This window comes from Dasypus novemcinctus, chromosome 4 (genome assembly GCF_030445035.2).
Source record: "Dasypus novemcinctus isolate mDasNov1 chromosome 4, mDasNov1.1.hap2, whole genome shotgun sequence".
NCBI lineage: Eukaryota > Metazoa > Chordata > Mammalia > Cingulata > Dasypodidae > Dasypus > Dasypus novemcinctus.
Genome location: NC_080676.1, coordinates 78,011,097 through 78,025,671, shown reverse-complemented (window position 1 = coordinate 78,025,671; position 14,575 = coordinate 78,011,097). Strand labels below are relative to the sequence as shown.

The 14,575-nt window shown below is 39.2% G+C and overlaps 1 protein-coding gene and 1 long non-coding RNA gene across 3 annotated transcripts in view; one reads left to right on the top strand and one right to left on the bottom strand.

Annotated features, from left to right (window-relative positions):
• KPNA1 (karyopherin subunit alpha 1) overlaps nt 1-11,157 on the bottom strand; it is an 84,082-nt gene extending 72,925 nt beyond the window's left edge. The window contains exon 1 of one of the 2 annotated variants that reach the window (XM_004467159.4): nt 10,952-11,157. The gene's annotated coding sequence lies outside the window, so the exon portion shown is untranslated. The remainder of the gene's footprint in view (nt 1-10,951) is intronic. The other variant, XM_004467160.4, reaches the window with a different exon arrangement.
• Nucleotides 11,118-14,071, top strand: LOC131278244 (uncharacterized). Its single transcript, XR_009185543.2, has 4 exons — nt 11,118-11,460; nt 11,816-11,983; nt 12,799-12,865; nt 13,727-14,071. It is a non-coding gene; the product is annotated as an uncharacterized lncRNA (long non-coding RNA).
• The last annotated feature ends 504 nt before the right edge of the window (nt 14,072-14,575 follow it).

The following is a 14,575-nucleotide window of genomic DNA, read 5'->3' as shown; positions in this document are numbered from 1 at the left end:
TGGGTTGTTTCCAGTTTCGGGTGATTATGAATAAAAGCCTATAAACACTCACATATGGTTTTTGTGTGGACAAATATTTTCATTTCTCTAGGGTAAATACCTAAAAGTGAGATTATTGAGTTATATGGTAAGTATATTTAGTTTATAAGAATCTGCCAAACTGATTTCAAATATGGCAATATCATCATGCATTCTTACCAGCCATGTTTGATAGCTTCAGCTGGGTGCCAGCTATTGTTTTCAGATACTTTATTTTACCACAGTTTCTAAAATCTGAAATGTATGTGGAATTATTTTGGCAGTTACTGAAATTTTCACTCTTTTTCTACTTTGACTTATTAAATATGGTTAGTTATATTAATGTATTCCTCAATACTGAGTAATCCTTGATTCTTGGAGTAAACATACTTATGGTATAGCATCCTTTCCAAAATTTTATCTGCTAATATTTTCTTAAAGATTTTGGCACTAGTATTCATAAATAATACAGTTTCCCCTTTGTGGGTGGTGTTCTATTTGCCATACTGCAGAACTTTCTGAAAAACACATGTCCTGACTATTCTAACATAAATTCTGATTATATAGTCTGAGGAAGATACTAGGTCTCTGGGGTTTTATTTGTTTGTTTTGTATTTTTTAAGATTCCCAGGTAAATTCTGATATACAAGTGCAGTTGAAAATCACTATAATGGAGCAAACATTTTGTTGCAAAGTGTGGCAGTTAGAGATTGATGAATTCCAAAAAGAAATATTAATTATGTTTGTAAACTGGTCTGTTCCGCTGGGCACTGATACCTCTTTGATTGTATTAAAATCAGAGGTTTCACTTTTATTCCATTAAATCAAGATAAGGACTTTGATTCAAAAACATCATTAGGGTGAACAGGGTTGAATACCCACCCCCTTGGTAGGCTATATAAACGGACACTCAGGAAGTGGATGTGGCTCAAGGAACTGGGTTCCTATCTACCATACAGGAGGTCCAGGATTCAATGCCCGGGGCCTCCTAGTGAAGGCAAGCTGGCCCGTGTGGCGAGCTACACGAGTGCTAGCCTGTGCAGAGTGTTAGTCTGTGCGGAGTGCTGGCTTGTGCGGAGTGCTGCCCTGCGCAGGAGTGCTGGCCCACGCAGGAATGCTGGCCCACATGGAAAGCTGGCACAGCAAGACTATGCAACAAAAAGAGACACAGAGGAGAGACAATGGGAGATGCAGCAGACCAGGGAGCTGAGGTGGTGCAAGAGAACGACTGCTCCTCTCCCACTCCAGAAGGTCCTAGGATCAGTAGACATGGAAAACAGACAATGGAGGGGGGGGGTGAGGAGAGAGAGAAGCAGAGAGAGAGAAAGAAATCTTTAAAAAAAAGAAAACAGACACTCAATCAAGAACATGGAAGTAGATACGCAGAGAACACCACAGAGGAAGAGAGACAGCTCCATAGACAGGGCAGAGGCCCCAGGAAGAGAGATGAGCCTGACAGTTTACAGCTGACCTTGTGAAGAGACCAGACCAGCTGAGCCCAGAAAGAAATGAGTCCTCCAACCTACAGCTGAGATCAGAAGAAGTTGGGCCCAAGGAGCCTTGGGAGGAAGAGGAAGGCTGAACCCTTCCAGACATCTCCCACCATCTTGCTTCAACACATGGCAGCAGAGTTTGGTGAGGAAGTAACTTTGAGTTGGACTCTTTAGGGCCTTGAATTCTAAGCTTCCACTCCAAATAAATACCCTTTATAAAAGCCAACAGATTTCTGGTACTTTGCATCAACGCCCCTTTTGGCTAACACAGAAAGCAATACAAAATACAGCTGAAAGTATAGGCTTAAACTGGACTGAAGACAGCTCTGATAGTAGAAAGGAATTTTAATCTATAGAAGTTTATAAAAGGAATAACAAAACAATAGTTATGTGAAAATATAGGGTAGTCTAAACAAATATTTTTAGGTATCACCTAAGCAGTTAACTAAAACTTGTAAGTTATTGTCAACAACTTCTCATTTGATCCTCTCAGGAACCAGAAGCCTTTAAAACTAAAGCCATTTTTTTTTTAAAAAAAACTAAAGCATTATGCCTATTCTTGTTTTCTAGAGAAACAAACCGAAAAAAAAAAAAAAGAAAAAAAGCATTAAACTTAAAAGCAAGATGCAACTCTCTGGTTATTAAAATAGAAATGCAGTACATTTTTCCAAAGGAAAGCCTCCATTTTCTTCTTCATTTTCAGTTAGTCAATTATCAAATTTTGCTGGTTATTCCACCCCAATTGTTTAGTTTTATTTCTTACTATCTATTCCCACCAGTCTGGCCCAGGTCCTTGCCATCCTATACCTAGGTGTCTACAACAGCTCTAAATCATCCTTCCTAACCTCAGATTCTTTGCTGTTGAAGTTATCCTTCATACAGCTCTTAGATTAATTTCAGTCCATTCTTCATTGTAGTTAGTTCAATACAATGAGTCTCTACCACCTCTCAGATCAAGTATGAACTTCTTGGTTCTACAAGATCCTTTTCTTGATTCATTCAGTATTTACTCTTCTGTCCATTCTCCACCAACCTATACCCCAAACACACTGAGATTAGCCTTCTTATAACCTTATTACATTCAAGACTGTGAAAATTCAGTTTTCTGAATCAGCCTACCCAGTCAGTAAAATCACAAACACTTTCTAAGCATTTAACATCCACAATGCTCTGTGGAACACCATGAAATGCTAACATATTAATTCCATTATAGACATCAAGAAAAATTTATTCAAAAAGAAACCACAAGAAAGTATGAGTACAAAATAACCAAGTTATAAATTTAAGTATGAATGCTATTTTCAAGTTTATTTGTAAACATTACTCATTTATTATCATCTGATTTCAGTCAAACGGTGGGAGGTCCTTTCAAAAGATTTTAATAAAAATTAGTGAAGAAAAAGCACTGTTTAAATATTTCATAACTTATAAAACTGCCTAAAAGAAATATTTTGTTTACCTTCCAAATTTTCTACATAGCAATATACTAGTTATAAAATAAGAAAAAATTTCAAAAAGTAGAACTGAAAGCATATATTTACTATAATGAAGCTTCCCAGCCTCCTTAATCATTGAATTTCTTTACTTTTGGCTAGAATTTTATCAATTTCAACATGCTGTTATTTCATCAAAAGTTCTGACTGAATACTTTAAAGCTGTGTAAAAGAGAACTACTCTTATCTTAGGTAATGGAGGAAATTTCCTTTAGAGTTTTTTTTTAATAGACATATCTTTCCAAAAGAAGGCAAAAAAGTGCTCCTTCATGGTAAAACTGCAAAAAATTGTCTCTACCCAATGCATATTGATTACTGAATTTAATAAGCACTGTAATATACCTATACTTATAAGGGTTTTCCTATTTCAAATTCAGAATTAGCACATACAGTACGTATCATTCCTCCTAAATCACATTAACTCAAAGGCATCAATTTAATCTTAATCTTACTACTTAATCCAGTACTAAGCATACAGCACTCAAAATGCTTGTGGAAATATAGTTAACAGTACAATTTTAAAATGTTATTTCATGAATTGTAACAAATCTACCACACTAATGCAAAGTGCTAATAATAAGGTGGTATTGTAGGGGAAAAATTAAGAAAATGCTGTTTATGGAAAGAATGAACAGACCAGCAAGTAAAGCGTTTATGTAAAGAAATAAAATAATGGACATAGTAGATTAACCTGCACTAAAATTATAAGAAACAATTCTTTTAAGGTATCAGCTATAAGAATAGCGAGAATAGGAGCATAGGAGAGAATCACAAATGAGAAATGCCAAAACCTTTACAGCAGCTGTAAAAGAAATGGCCAGAAGATATTATACTTAGCAATGTGAAGCACTCAGAAGCCTAAGCACCTGCAAAGGGAGAAGTCACCTAAGAAAGCAAGCTAATTCATACTGCCCAGAAGCAAGAGACCCCAGGTATACTGAAGGTAGAGTAAGGAGCAGGGCTAAGTAAAAACTGGAGGTTTTTTTTTGAGCGATTCCCTCAGTGTTATCTTCCAGCCCTTCTACTGAATTTTTAAAAATTTTCTATCTATATTTTAGATTTCTTCACATTCATTCTTTTAGTATCTTTACATTGTTTCATGGATGCTGTGATCATTCCTTGGATATTAATAATTATATATACATACAAAATTTTTCTTTTATCTAACAGCTGTTAGATACTCAGATTTCCTCCGCCATTCTGCACAACTGGGCAACTCTTCTTCCCAATTTCTACACAAGTTGAGATGATTACTCCAAGGGAATTTAACTAGAGATGCTGTAAAATGGGGGACATGAGGGAGCATGAAGATGTGAGTAAAGTGCCATACTTAACACAGGATTACACGAATATAATTAACAATGAGAATTTCAGCTCCTTTTCCAAGACTCTTAAATATGAATGAACAGCCAAGAGATTACCAGACATCCAGAAAAACTTATATCTTCATTTCTAGGACTACCAGAGCAAAGTACTGCAAATGGGATGACTCAAAACAGAAATTTATGGTCTCACAGTTCTGAAAGCTATAACTCTAAAATCAAAATATCAATAGAGCCATGCTCCATCTAAAGCCTATACAGAAGAACACTTCCTTGTTTCTTCCTGGCTTCTGAAATTTACCTGCAATCCTTGGCATTCCCTGGCTTGTAGATACATCTGACTCTGTCTTCACATGGCCTCCCCTTGGGGGTGTGTTTTTATTTTCTGTCTGATTTATATCAGTAGGCAGTTGACTCAAAACTTTAAAATATATCATGGGCCAAAGAAAAAAGTCTGTGGGCCAGATTCAGCCTGTGGGTTTTGCCCCTCTCCCCTTTCTATAAGAACACCAATCATATTGGATTAAGGATCCACCCTACTTCAGTATGGCCTCATTCTAATTTAATAAATTACATCTGCAATGACCATATTTCCAAATAAGGTCACATTCACAGATACTGGGAGTTAGGACTTGAACATATCTTTTCAAGGGACACTATTCAACTCATAACAGCCTCTAGAGAGGAAAGACAGCAATGGAAAGAAACAAAGTTGGACAAGGAGGAAATGGAATACAGAGGGAAGCAAAAGAAAAATTTTGTATGTATATATAATTATTAATATCCAAGGAATGATCACAGCATCCATGAAACAATGTAAAGATACTAAAAGAATGAATGTGAAGAAATCTAAAATATAGATAGAAAATTTTTAAAAATTCAGTAGAAGGGCTGGAAGATAACACTGAGGAAATCACTCAAAAAAAAAAAAAAAAAAAAAGATCAACCTACAGTTCCAAATACAAAGAGAACAAAGAAATTGAGGAGGAAGAGATTAGCAGAGAAAATGTATCAAATTTAGAGTATTTATTCAATGAAAGATATAATGGACAAAATTAACGGAAAAACACCTGGCTGGGAGAAGACATTTTCCAAGTCTAAAATCGATAGACCATTCAAATTTAACCTACACTCAGAACTTCTGTGACCCAATAAGAAAGACAGGAAACTCAAAGGAAAGTTGGATAAAATAGGCAATATCAAAAGGGAAAACTCACATGAGTAAGACATGCTCCAACTCTTTAGTAGAATTCTCCTGTGCTGCTAGTAGGCACATATACTAGTCCACCCATTCTTTGATGCAAAAATCCCACTTCTGGGTATATATCCTAGAGAATTTCTCACACAGGTGCATAAGGAAGTACAAGTAAAAGTATATTTACTATAGTGTATTTGTGAAGGCAGAAAGGCAACTCAGGTGTCAATCATTAGAGCACAGGAAGTAAAATGTGGTAGATGCACATCATGGAATTCTATGTCAGGCACAACCAAATGTACACACAACAAAATGGAAAGGTCCCCAAACCAATGGTGAGTTTAAAAAAAAAAAGACAATGTCTACAGCACAATACTTAAACTACACATACACACACCATATATTTTTCACAATGATACATATATAATTAATGGAATGGATACCTATGGGAATGGATAATGAAATGAAAGTAGGGCTCAGAAATGAAAGGCAAAATTTTTAAGGAATCTCTAGTCTGATATAGTATGTCAAGAACTGAAAAACATAATTAACTCTCTTTTCACCTGAGATCCAAAAGAAAAAATAATAAAAGAAATTTCCCAGAAATAAAGGACATAAATTCCCCTCTTGTAAGGGCCCAGGGAGGTACTTTAACTGGAAAAAGACCCATATCAAGGTATATCATTAGGGAATTTCAGGGGTAAAAAATAAGATCCTAAAAACCTGGGAGAAGGTGAGGGAAGGTCACATAAAAATGGAGAAGAATCACAATGATTTTGGATTTCAACAGTAACTGTGCAAGCCAGAAAATAATAGAACTATAGCTTTAAAACCCTGAGTAAAAATAATTTTCAGTCTAGAATCTTATACCCAGCCAAATTATTGATCAATATGAAAGTAGCTGTTTTTCAGATATGTGAGATCTCAAAAATTTTACAACCCATGCATCCTTTCTCAGAAAAGTACTGGAAGATATATTCTAAGAAAATGAGTAAACCAAGAAAGAAAACATGGAAAAGGAAAGATCCAATACAGAAGTGGGCAAAGGGAATTTGAAGGGTGACATAAATAAAAGCCCCACAATTACAGTTAGGAGGCAGACATACAAAGTAACCAAATCTAAATTGTATCAATAGGACAGAGGATTCCAGAGGACAGAGGGTTCCAGGATAGCTATCTCAGGAAATGAAAGAAAAAAATCCATGTTAACTCATAGAAAACAAAAATGTGTTTACAAGAGGAAGTGACCTTATAGTACACTATATGGTTCAGCTGGGAATATTTACATCGTATAATAATGTAAATACTGAATACAGACTTAATAAAAACCCATGACAATAATATCAGGATGATGGGAGAAGCAGTTGTATATAAGTGATAGGTGAAATGGGTATGTATGGAACACTACAAAACATCTTGTTTATCTCATTAATAGCTAAACTGATATATCAAGAAATAACAGGGAAACGGACTTTGGCCCAGTGGTTAGGGCGTCTGTCTACCACATGGGAGGTCCGCGGTTCAAGCCCCGGGCCTCCCTGACCCATGTGGAGCTGGCCCATGTGCAGTGCTGATGCGCGCAAGGAGTGCCGTGCCACACAGGGGTGTTCCCCGCGTAGGGGAGCCCCACGCGCAAGTAGTGCACCCATAAGGAGAGCCGCCCAGGGCGAAGGAGGGAGCAGCCTGCTGAGGAATGGCGCCGCCCACGCTTCCCGTGCTGCTGACAACAGAAGCGGACAAAGAAACAAGACGTAACAAAAAGACACAGAAAACAGACAACCGGGGGAGGGGAGGGGAATTAAATAAAAAATAAATTAAAAATAAATTAAAAAAAAAAAAGAAATAACAATAAAAGCAAATAAATTATAAATATGAAACTAAAGATAAAATAGGCAAAAGGAAAATGGTAGGCTCTAGAGCGCTGGGAGGATAGTTTTTGGATATTATTCTAATTGTAAAATTGTATTTTTTTTAATGTGAGAAAGAAAAGTATTAAAAGATGAAAAGTTCTTAGGAAAAAAGTGCTCAATAGACATTATTTTCTATCTGCCTTTCTGTTCTCTAACACAAACCCCTATTTGGACTGCAGGCTGCCTTGTTAGTTACACAGTAGAGACTCATGAGCAATTTAATATATATCCCTCTTCATGTTGCAAATTATGCTAATAAATTACAATGAGTAAGCAGAGTTATCTTTGTACATGACGCACAGCCTTATTCTTGCTATGTGAAAGAGATTATTCTCATTATATATATGCTGGATTATCATCTACTCTCAAGAAATGTCCCAATTAGTCTCCAACAATAGATCAGAACTATTTTTTCACTTAGATCTGTTTTGTAAGGTTGTAACACCTTAAAAAACAGCAACAATTGTACATTCCATCACACTTCATCCTTGATCTTTCACTGACTTCAAAATTTTCTAATGCAAGCCTTTTCTGTCCTCAACTCCCTACTCAGTTGGTCTAAAGCAACCTCCTCCTCACTGCAGCAAAAGAGTGAAATCAGCCCAAATCAGCTAACTGAATTGTTTACATTTCCAATGTTTTCTCCATTTAGATGGCTGACAGAGATCTTAAAACTAAACAGAGGGAGTGGACAAGGCTCAAGCAGTTAAGTGTCCGCCTCTCACATGGGAGGTCCCAGTTCGGTTTCCAGTGTCTCCTGAAAAAGCAAAAAAAACAAACAACAAGCAAAACAAACAAAAAAAACAATTCAAGAAAGCCATTGTGGCTTAGTGGTTGAGCATCGGCTCCTCACATACAAGTTCCCAGGTTTAATCCCCCGCCCCCAGTATGTATGTATGTATGTATATATGTATGTATGTATGTGTATGTATAAATAAATAAGCAAATAAAATAACAGTAATAGATTATTTTTTAATCACTATCTTTACTTGCATGGTCAATCAAAAGTCATACTTGATTTTATACAGTGTTTATATACTTCTAAAAACAATCTGATGGACTGAAAGGAATGAGCATTAAAAAAAACAGCAAGACTTTATCATTAATTCACCATTATGCTACGATACTGGAAATAAAAAGAAAATTATATAACTCCTGTCTTCAAATGAAAAGATAAAAGAATAAAACATGGAGGAGCAATAGAGAACAAAGGAAATAGTCCAAGAAACAATTGAGCACAACTCCACACTATCTAACGTAAGTTATAATAGATGAGGCAAAATATATTACAAAAATTGAAGAGAAGTCAGCTCTGAGCCTCCTGACAGTCAAACAAAAACACGAGGACTTATAAAACAATTTTGCTCTAATAAAAAGCAGTTATTTGTTTAAAACAAAAGAAAAAGGTCTTTTAGAATTTGTCTGACCTCTTTAGGATTTGTCTCTAAGGTCTCTATTATATAAGGATTTATAAGGAATAAATTAGAAACAATATCTTGGTTAGCAATAGAACAAGATTTTTTTTTCATGTTGTCCTTACATATCTAATTCTAGATAAATGTCATGTTACATAATATTAAATCAGAGTTCTGTGAAGAAATGTCTATGAGGAGCTAAAGTACCATAATGCAAAAAGTATAAAGATTTCAGGTAACAGGTTTATTTCTGGCATTTGGTTTATCCTACGTTTCTACAAATGTAATGTTCTGTATTCCTGCAGACTGTGAGATTCTCAAGGCTTATGCTGTCTGCTTCTATTTGAACTTCCATTGCTATTTAATAAAATGTTATGTGGTTATTATTTGTATTGTTAGTCTTCCCTGCTACACTATAAATTCCATGAGGAAACAGACAGTATGTCTTTATTATGACTATTCCAGCCTCAAGCATATAATCACTCCTAAGTATATGGTGAATGAATTAAATAAAGAAAATATAATCAAGAAGTATGAAAGAAGAGAAATAGTTCTTTTGTTATTTTAAGGAAGCACCTTACTTGGCAAGCAGGGTTCAACCACTGAGCTACATCAGCTTCCCAGAAAGAGTTCTTAAAATGGCAGTAACTTTGGTTTCTAAAACTGGTTCCAATAAGAGATGACTGACCTTGGTTAAGTCAATTAATTTCCCTGACATTCAATGCTTTCATCTGTAATACAGGAAAAGTTAATATCTATTTCAGAGTTACAGTAAGTGTTAAATGTTTTAAAATGTTATATACCTGGAAAGTAGTTAAAAAAATATTAATTCCTTTACTTTCTCTCATGTCCTCCATCTTAAAATCATGTGTTACATATAAAACAGTCCCTTCCAAGAATATTTTTTTTCTAGTAAAAACACAGTGGAGCTCATTCGCACTTTCTTTTGGGAAAAAATAAAACAAAATTTCAACTCTTCAATCTCTAAAATGGGAGGGGGGGAACAATTTTTGATTACTTTCAAAATATTACAAAAGCAAAAACAAGTTAAGGAAAAAACAATGTCAAGAATGAGTCCTTAAAAAGAGAGAGAGAAAATCCAAAAAAATTTAACAGGAGAGAGGAAAAAAAAAAAAGAGTACTAACAGAGTTAAGAGAGGAGAGGAACCACCTAACCATCTACTGGTAAGAAATGGGGTTTGGGAGGAAAGTTTTATTTAAAAAAAAAAAAGATTAAAAAGTTATTAATATCATTTAGTAGTTCTTTAAAAATACTTTGCAACTGTTTCCTCTAAGTTTACAACTTAAACACCAACTATTTTTTTAATCTTTCGTTTAAAAGGTGGAACATTATTTCCATTCGACCCTAAAACGTTCCTTCGTGACATGACGACTTCCCTCACTCCAGTCATCCTTCAGTTTTCTCCTCACATTCTGAGCTTAATCTATTACTTCGCTGTTTCACCCATATCACCACTTACACACGCTATGAACACACGAAGTTCCGTAATTCCTATAATTACCACACCCCTGTCAGCCGCTTCAAGCCCATGTTGTTAAGACATCTGTAAACTGCAGTCCCCCACCCTCCACCCCAACCTCCGGCTCGAGCTTCTGAAGTCCCAAGACGGTCCCTTCCTGTGTCGGTAGAATTTTTACACGCCACCCGGGTTCTTTCCCGTCTCTGTCACAGCACTCTGCGGTGCCCACCCCCGCCCCATCGCCAGCTCGTGCCCGGTCGCCGCGCAGGCTCCGCGCGCGCCTCATCCCCGCCCGGCCGCCTCGGCGCCCCGCAGTCCCCGGCGCCGCTTCCAGCCCGGCGGCGGCTGCCGGGCCACGGGGCTTTGACCCGCGCTCCGGACGGCGATCACACCGCACTCCCTATCCCCACCCCCACCCCACCCCCACAGCCGACCCTGCGGCCGTTAGGACAGCGGGGCTCGTGACGCACGGACCAGCCGAGAAGGTCCAGGCTCAGGAACCCGAGCTCTAGCCTCAGCCGGCGCCCGCCCTAGTCTCCGGGCCTCTCCCGGGTCCCGCAGAGAACTGCACAGATCCGCCGGCGGGAGGGGGAGGGGCCGGGAACACAGGGCCCCCGCACTCACCAGGCTCAAGGCAACCGATCCCGGTGCCACTAGTAGAGCCGCTTGCTCGCCCGCCGTACCTCTTCCGTGCACAACCCCGAAGAGCTGGCCCCGCGCCTCAGCGGTGCTCACCAGGCCTCACTCTCCGCCGCCGCGCACCGAACAGCAAAATTCAGCTCAGCCGGCGTTCGCAGCGCGCCTGCGTACAAGGACTAGCCAGCGCGCCTGCGCGTGCCCTCCCACTGCCCCGCTGCAGGGACTGCCGGGAGATGTAGTCTTCCAACGATCTCACCGGCAGCAGCTCGCCATTAGCCCCAAACCAGTAAAGAGTCGGGGATCCAGGAATGGTCTCACTGACGACGAAGTTCGCAATCAGTGGAAAGGGTTGGAGAATCGTAGAAGAGTGACAGTGAGACGGTGCTTTTTCGCTGAATTGAAAAATTATGTTTACAAACCTGTGTTCACTAAACTCTTCTTCCAGGGCGGAATCAAGCCTCCCTCACCTCTATCTCTACCTAGCCTCTAACATAGTGGGTACCTAATACATGTTTACTATATGAATGATGGAATGATTGAAGCACGGGGGAGCATTATAAGTGTTAAAAGTGAGTGGGGTCATGTGTAAGAATGCGTCCACATGCTCCACGTTTGCAGAAATCTGGGTATTCCATTCTTAGTTCTTTCCCATCCCCTTTGCCTGATAATGTATGAATAGGATAAAAAAACATTAAGGGGAAGCAGATGTGGCTCAAGCCATTGGGCTCCCGTCTCCCATGTGGGAGGTCCAGTGTTCGATGCTCTGGGCCTCCTAGTGGAGGCACCCTGGCCCATGTGGAAAGCTGGCCTGTGACAAAGTGCTTTTCCCCACTTCCCCCCACCCCGCAGGAGTGCTGGCCCATCCAGAGAACTGGCACAGTGGGATGACACCGCAGGGGGAGACACGGAGGAGAGAGAATAGGAGGCACAGCAAATCAGGGAGCTGAGGTGATGCGAAAGAGTGATAGCCTCTCTCCTACCCCTAAAGTTCCCAGGATCGGTTCCCGAAGCCACCTGGTGAGAATACCAGCAGAATGCACAGGGAATGGACACAGAGAGCAGACAATGGAGGGAGGGGGGGAGAAATAAATAATCTAAAAAAAATGAATAAAAAGTTCAGAAATTTAATGGAAACAAAAATACCTGCTTTACTCTAAGTGCTCTCAAAAGAAAATTTGGGCCAAATAATTCTTACTGTTAAATTTGGGGGAGCAATGTCTCCAAAAGAAGACTGAAGACAACCACACAGAGGTCACAAAATAGAAAGTCTCACAACTAACATGGTTTATCAAAGCAATTTTAAGCACATGTTAAGAAATTAGGAAAAAGATGGGAAACGGACTTGGCCCAGTGGTTAGGGCGTCCGTCTACCACATGGGAGGTCCCCGGTTCAAACCCCCGGCCTCCTTGACCCGTGTGGAGCTGGCCCATGCGCAGTGCTGATGTGCGCAAGGAGTGCCCTGCCACGCAGGGGTGTCCCCCGCGTAGGGGAGCCCCACGCGCAAGGAGTGCGCCGGTAAGGAGAGCTGCCCAGCTCGAAGGAAAGTGCAGCCTGTCCAGGAATGGCGCCGCCCACACTTCCCATGCCCCTGATGACAACAGAAGCGGACAAAGAAACAAGACGCAGCAAATAGACACAGGGAACAGACAACCAGGGGAGGGGGGGAATTAAATAAATAAATACATCTTTAAAAAAAAAAAGAAATTAGGAAAAAGAGATGATGGGTAGGTTAATTCATTTGTAGGTGGTAAAGGGTGGGCACTGTGAAGAACTGCACTACCTGAATCTAAGTCTGCAACATTCATATGACCTGAATCTCTCGCTGCCATAGGAGCCTTCCCCACTGATGGTGTGTTCATGAGGATCAGAAGTGAAATCTGAGCAAGGGGTCTGGAAAGGTAAGATATTCTGTGAGAAAGACTTAGGGGTTAGTATACCTGACCAAAGCTAGGTTAAGGGCAGATCAACTTATTCCAATCAGGTACTTGGATTATTCAAAGCTGGACTTTAGTCTTTTTGAAGGCTAGTTTATTTCCAGTTCACTCTTACCCCAAGCCATCGTATAGCCCTTGAGGGCCCAAGCAAATGTCGGAGTATTTACTAGGGCCTCTCCTCCTTGGCCCCTCCTTCCCACCTCTTTGAAACAGTCTAAGGCTCTGCTCAGTTTTTCAGCCACTTATTTCAGAATTAGCAATCACAATCAAGTAGAAGAGAGGTGGCAAATGTCAGACTCACCTCTCCTGGCTTCCCTTTTCTTCCAGATCTTGGACCCACAGATTCTTACTGCTCTGGTAGCTCTTCAGTGCCTTAATATTTTTAATATTTTGTCTAGTTGTTCTCAGTGGAAAAGTTAATCTAAAATAACAGTATGCTATTGCTGGAAGCAGAATTCCTTTATATATTAATTTTACTGAAGTGTTATAATACATATATGGTGTTTTACAAGCTAATATCTCATATCTTTCTGTATTTTGAGAAACTTAAAAATTATAGAATACTTTTGCTATTAATATTACAAACAATGCTGCAATGAACATTCTTGTACATCTCTACTTAGGTACAAGGAAAGCCCTAGATCCTAGAACATCCTATCTTGAACTTTACTAGATGTCTTAGGCAGAATTCTAAGATAGTCCCCATTATCTCTAGCTCATGGTGTTGCCCTGTATAATCCTCACATTTTGAGTGAGAATCTGACAAAGATGATGGGATGTCGCTCCCCTGGTTACGTTTCACTATATAAGACTCTGCCTTAGCAGACTGGAGCAAGAGATTCTCCTGCTGGTCTTGAAGAAGCAAGCTGCCAGGTTGTGAACTGTCTAAAGAGAAGACCAATGTCAGGGAACCAGTAGTGGCCTCTGGGACCTAAGGGCAGCCTCCAGCTGACAACCAATAAGAAGCTGGGCCCTCATTCATAGAACCAAAAGGAAATGAATTCTGCCAACAACCTAAGAACTTGGAAACAGATTCTTCACTGGTCAAGCCTTCAGATGAGAACACAGTCAGGCTGTCACCTTGATTGCAGCCAGAGGACCCAGTAAGCTATATATGAACACCTGACCCACAGAAACTGTCAGATAATAAATGTGTTTTAGGCCACTAAATTTGTGGTAATTTGTTACACAGCAATAGAAAACTAATATATTAGATATTGCTGGATTATTTCACAAAGTGGTTGTACCAATTTATATTCCCATAAACAATATATAAGACCCTCTTTTCTAAACATCCTTGCTAAAACTTGGAAATGTCTATTTTTATTTTTGCCAATCTTATGGCAAAATAAATAATAAACTTGTGTTATTACTTTCATAGGGCAATCAAGGGCATCATACAATAATGCATGATTCTTAGTGTGATAAACCCAAATTAATGCAGCAGCCACTAATTTCACCTGTGCTTTGGTGTCTTTTGGGGTTACTAAAAACCTCTGATTTTGAAGTACCTGACTGTCTCATTCCAAATATGGAGATTCATTCTCCATACATGGTCTCACATCCCTTTTTCCACCATACTCAATCCCAGATTATTTTTTCTGCATTTTGTACAGTATGTTGTTTTGGTTATTTGCCTCCCTAATCCAGTTGTATTGACTTTCTATTTGTCAT